The sequence below is a fragment of the Sapajus apella genome, unplaced genomic scaffold (genome assembly GCF_009761245.1).
Source record: "Sapajus apella isolate SASKATOON/1434 unplaced genomic scaffold, GSC_monkey_1.0 scaffold278, whole genome shotgun sequence".
In the NCBI taxonomy this organism is placed as follows: domain Eukaryota; kingdom Metazoa; phylum Chordata; class Mammalia; order Primates; family Cebidae; genus Sapajus; species Sapajus apella.
Window position 1 is genome coordinate 9,542 of NW_022437218.1, and position 6,012 is coordinate 15,553.

Below are 6,012 nucleotides of genomic sequence, written 5' to 3' on the forward strand. Positions count from 1 at the left end.
TATATTCTGTTCTTCCATGCCTTTATTGGTGACAGCAATGGGCAAGAACAATACCAAGCATAGCAGACACCCTGGTCCAGTACTTGAGGTGCCAGGCAGGCCCTATTGGGCCATTGGCACATCCAGTCCCAGCCCAAGATTCAGTCTACCCAGGCCATGTCCCCGAATGGGCAGTAGGCCATATGTCCAGTTTGTATGTGTGGATCAGTCTCTCTGAGTGTCTAAGCCTCTGCATCCAGGGTCCCCCCATTCTCGGCACATGGTAGGGGCTGTTAGGAACACAGCGTGGCATCCCCCAGTGGACCACTAGGCCCCAGTGCTGACCATGGGGATTAGGGCCAGGGATTGGAGATGGCAGGGGGCCAGGCACAAACTTCACTCCAGGGCCACATCCTAAGTGGGGTGGCATTGAGAAGTTTTCCATTGGATTATGGTAGAAGAATTCATGGGGTGGGAAATGCTGGCCTGGGAAAAAAGGGATATCCTGGGGCAGAGGTGGGAAGAGGGGAGGTGGCGAGGGCGGAGGAAGTGGGTAGGGAAAAGGCATGGGAGGGGGTAAAGGAGAAGGTGGGGGTGGGAGCAAGGCCCGATGCTTACTGAAGTCTGGGGTCTGCCTATGGCTTCCCTGGAATGGATGATTCATCTCTGCCTGGTTGGAAGGGGGATTTAAGTTCCTGCGGAGTGTCAGGAATCACGGAAGTAAACATCTGAAACACCTGTTGAAGATTATTTCATTCATATTGTTATTGATATTGTTATTATGTTTGACATGGGTATTTTATAATGCTGTATTTAATTTTAACTGCCTATCCTTAAGTATGTGATAGAAACATTTTTTTACCAAAGTGTCTTTTGACATTTTATTTTTTCTTATAAATACCACCTTCCTAATGCTCACCTTTATCATCTCATTCTGAACCCTCTCGCTGGCTTTCCAGCTTGCAGTGCATCTGATGAACTCAATATTCCTTTAAAAGTCAGTATCATATTATTATCCCCCGTTCTGAAATCTTAATTTCAAGAGTCTAATCCCCAGATTTTTCAGCTTGATCCTGGAGGCCTTTTCTAGTTGGAGCTTCTTTAGCTAGGCTAAAACACCTGGGCATATTCTGGCCTCTGCTTTTATTCTAATAATGTTCACTGTGTCTTAACTATTATCCTTCCACTTGTCCAGTTCAGATAAGAAATAAGGACAAGCCTAACTTCATAGGAACCTCTCTATCTTTAATTAGTTGTTTAATAATTTACAGGTTCTTAGGCTCCATCCTATTTGTATTAAATTTGGCCTTTAAGCCTGTATTTTTAACAAAGTCTTCAGTTAATTCTTAGATACACTAAAAATCCAAGAAACTCTGCATGTAACTATTACTTTATAGTTTGTCATATACTGCTTGTCATCTGCATGTCTACTGAGCATTTAAATATTTATGTATTATGAAATAAAGTTACACAGTAAGGCATTTAACCAATATATATATATATATATATATATATATATATATATATATAATTTTTTTTTCCTCTCTCTCGTTTCAGGTCCACTTTATTTTACACAACACACAGGCTGCTGAGGGACTCCACCTGCACCGCACTCGGTTTAACTTACGGCCCAGCACGACATCAGAGACTAACTCATGGGAACACGTTTACACCCTGGCCTGACCCTCTTCAGCACCTTCTCCTCCTGTTCATCAAGGCACAGGCTGCCGAGAGCGTCACCCAACGCGGCTGGGTCCTGAGCGGACATTGGCACAGCACTCTCCAGGCGCACCCGGCAGGGGCTCTCAGTCCTCCGCGCTGCTCTCATCTGCACTCTTCTCGTCCTCATAGCCACCCTCGGCGCCCTCGACCTCCTCCTCACTGTCATCTTCCGAGTCCGTCTCCTCCAGCCACTCTTGAGTTTCTGGGTCCATCTCCACCAAGACCTTCCACGCCTCCATCCACAGACCCAGAAGGGGCAGAGTTGCAGAGCAAACCCCTGGTTGGAAGCAAAGGCTCCAGTTTAAGCACTGGGCCTTAGGGATGGAATATACTTTTTAGAAACCCAAGTTCCTTGGCAACGACTCCAGACTGGAAGACCCTTCCATTTTCAGGATCGACGCTTCACGTTGAGGGGAGGGCATTCAGGACACCCTCTTTTTATTTTTTTTATTTTTTATTTTATTTATTTATTTATTTATTTTTTTGAGACGGAGTTTCGCTCTTGTTACCCAGGCTGGGGTGCAATGGCGCGATCTCGGCTCACTGCAACCTCCGCCTCCTGGGTTCAGGCAATTCTCCTGCCTCAGCCATCTGAGTAGCCTGGATTACAGGCAGGAGCCACCATGCCCAGCTAATTTTTTGTATTTTTCAGTAGAGACGGGGTTTCACCATGTTGACCAGGATGGTCTCGATCTCTTGATCTCGTGATCCACCCGCCTCGGCCTCCCAAAGTGCTGGGATTACAGGCGTGAGCCACCGCGCCCGGCCTCAGGACACCCTCTTAAGGCTTCTCCCGACCCATGGCGCTAGCGGGCTCCTCACAGGACCAGGCCTGGAGCCTGGAGCCTCCGCCTCCCACGGCTGCTGCCTCCTCGTCTTCGGGACCCCAGGAGCGGGAGGGTGCTGGGTGCCCCGCGGCCCCTGGGGTGCTACCCCTGGAGAAGGTGAAGCGGCCGATGAACGCGTTCATGGTGTGGAGCTCCGCTCAGCGCCGCCAGATGGCGCAGCAGAACCCAAAGATGCACAACTCCGAGATCTCCAAGCGCCTGGGCGCGCAGTGGAAATTGCTGAGCGAGGACGAGAAGCGGCCCTTGGTGGAGGAGGCCAAGCGGCTCCGCGCCCGGCACCTGCGCTGCGACCCCGACTACAAGTACCAGCCTCGGCGCAAGGCCAAGAGCGCGGGCGCCGGACCTTCCCGCTGCGGACAGGGAAGAGGCAGCCTGGCCAGCGGCGGCCCACTCTGGGGGCCAGAGTACGCGACCACCTAACCCAGCAGAGGTATTGGGTACAAACCCCCCAACTACTCGACAGCCTACTTGCTTGGCAGCTATGGCTCTTCCCACTGCAAACTGGAGTCCACCTCACCGTGCTCCCTCCCTCAGAGTGACCCTAGGCTCCAGGGGAGCTGCTGCCCCCCATGTCCCCTACCTGCCCCCTGGCTCTCCCACTCCATACAACCCTCCCCTTTCTGGTATCCCCGTGTCCCTAACCTATCTCTAACCCTCATGGATGCAGACCTCACCGGATCGGCCTCCACTTCCTTTTTCAAACTGGCCCCATTTCCTACCCCAGGCGGTCGACCCTTTCCTGTACTGGACTACAGTTCAGGGGCTGCCTGCAGTCCTCCCATGGAAGCCAGGGAGAGCAGCACACAGTTATATTTTTGGTAGTATTATTTAAAAAAAAACAGCCTCTGAATATATATATATATATATATATATATATATATATATATATATATGTGCTGCCCTCAGAGGACCTTGGGTTTGTGAGAGAGGATTTGTGGACAAGAAAAAAACAGAATAAGCGAAAGTGCCCCCCCCACACACACACACCCATGGGTAGCGGACAGTGCACAGTTGGTGAAATAGGTGGTTAGTGCTATAGATACTGGCCCAGGCAGGGTAGCTCTGACTTATAAAGTGTGTATGCAGGCAAATGAGAGAGACAGATGGCCCAGAAGCCGAGGCTAGTGGAGAAAACATGTAACTAATACAGATTCAAGATCTGGGACATAGAAGAAGCAATGAGTTTTCTGGGCATTTATGTAGCCTATTAGTGGGAAATTCTAGAAGCAGAGATTCTCTCAGCACAATTCTTGAGGGTGAAGCCTTGTCATGGGAGGGGTGTAGCTACATCATTGCTTAGCGTGCATGTATGTGAGTGTTCAGGAATCACTTTATAGGAACAGGATTGGGAGAGGAGTCTGCCCTCAGAACTCCATCCCTTTTAGTCCTCAGTTCCTTCTGACCCCTGGATAAGACACAGAATCACAGGAAAATTTACAGTACAACAGCTTGTGTGTAAAAGAATAAAGTCTTCATTCTCCCAAAGACCCACGATATTCACCCAGCCAAGGCTGCTGTGATGTCTTTGTTCTAACACCAGATATATGGAGTTTGCTGAATACCAGCCAATTTTTCAACGTCAACTGGGTGTTCAACAATTCAATTCTGACACCACCCAGAGTTCACATAGACACCACAAGTTAAATAAAACTCAGTCTCACAATATTGTCCCCATTGCACATGCCAGTCCCAACCACCAGAGGTTCATCTATACTTCTGAGCAGCTATCTATAAATCATGGGCCTCCAAAACCCTTTCCCTCAAGTTTAACAATGGGATGAAACAACTCATGGTACTTGGCATGACACTTTGGCTATGCTTACCAGGTTATTTTGAAGAATACAATTCAGTAAAAGCCAATGGGAAAAATGTATAGGGCAAATAAAAGTAAAAAAGAATGATGAGTAGAGTCTTGGTAAATAGCGATGATTAAGAAAACTCTCTAATTCTTTGTGTTCCGTAGAACAGCTTACTGCAAAGAAATATCCTTACCATTTGACCTAGATGATACACCCTTTTAGATATCACAAATTCACAGACTAAATTTCCATTGTTCCTCATAAGCAATTAAATAATTTTGTCTTCAGATTTCAGAAGAAAATACTTGTTAATAAAATTTTGCTTAAGTTTCTGTTCTCCTCCAATAGAGTCTGACCAAACATACAATCCCTCTTTATGCCCCTTCCAAAAACAGGCTGACTTCAGGGTGAAACATTCTCTTATCTTGAATCGATTTTGCCACCATCCATTCTGCTCTTTCTCTCTGACCTTTTTAAAGTCATTTTTGCTCCTTCATATGAAAGACAGCCCTTTTCTGCTTAGCTTTTGAGATGTTTGCAGATATTATGCTTGGTGCTTCCCCCATTGCAATACTCCTTTAGAACAAAGTCACTTCTTACTACATCTAAATTTATTTTGTTTGACAATATCTAGAAATAGCCCCAAGACAATAATGATTACACCCTCACAGAGGACATCACAGCCCTCCTCCCATCTCAACTCTCACTGTATCTGCCTGTGGATTCCCATCGTTTCGATGATGACATGTACTTGAACCAAGCTCACAGGCATTACAATAACTCTTACACATGGACCCAGCCAAAAGAGAGATTTTGACTCTCATAGTTCTGCCTAAGGCAATGGGTAAGGTCCTTGGTCTTCTACCTGTATGAAGATCACAGAGGATTATTACCCCCTTGCTTATTGAATAAACTTATTGGGTGGTACAGAGTGTCATAACTGGGCCCAGCACACAGGTGAGATTTAAAGTCTTGTATAAAAACACAGCCAAAAATAGAAATTGCCACATGCCCACATGTACACAGCCCACAATTGAGGTTCTGACTCTCACACCCAGGGGCAGTCGCAAGTTGGAATTATGACTCTCACATACAGATCTAGTCCACACGTGAAATGGTGACCTCCCACCAGGAGTTAGCATACCACTGAGGCTGTGACTCCCCTACTGGGACACAGCTTGGAGAAGGGATTGGGGCTCTCACATGAGGATGCTGCCCACTGTTGAGACTGTGACTAATGCACTTGGACCCAACTCACAGGAATTGTTGACTCTTAGATCTGAAGTGGGAAAATATGTGGAATTGAGAGTCTCATTCCTGGGTCTTACCAAAGGTACAATTGTGACATATACCACTACCTAGAACCTTAGTAATTTTATGGTCCTTCTGGGCTCAGCACACAGATATGTTGTGACTTATACTTGGGCCAAACACTTAGGTGATGTGGCTATTTTGCCTGGCCACTTCCCACAAAGGAATTGTGATATGTCCCTCTACTGAGCTCCTAGGTGACAGAAATCTTTTTCTCTAAAGCCTGTCCACAAGTAAGGTTATAACATAGCACTAAACCTAGCAGTTAATAATGTGACTGTCCTACCCCATTTGTGCCATGCCCTCAAGAAGCATTGTGACATATTACTGTGCTAAACAACAAGGTAACATGA

At 46.8% G+C, this 6,012-nt stretch overlaps 2 pseudogenes; one reads left to right on the forward strand and one right to left on the reverse strand.

Moving 5' to 3' along the window:
* Positions 1–7: 7 nt before the first annotated feature.
* Positions 8–1,747, reverse strand: LOC116545497 (annotated as a pseudogene).
* A 736-nt stretch (positions 1,748–2,483) lies between these two features.
* LOC116545498 lies at positions 2,484–3,201 on the forward strand (annotated as a pseudogene).
* Positions 3,202–6,012: the final 2,811 nt, after the last annotated feature.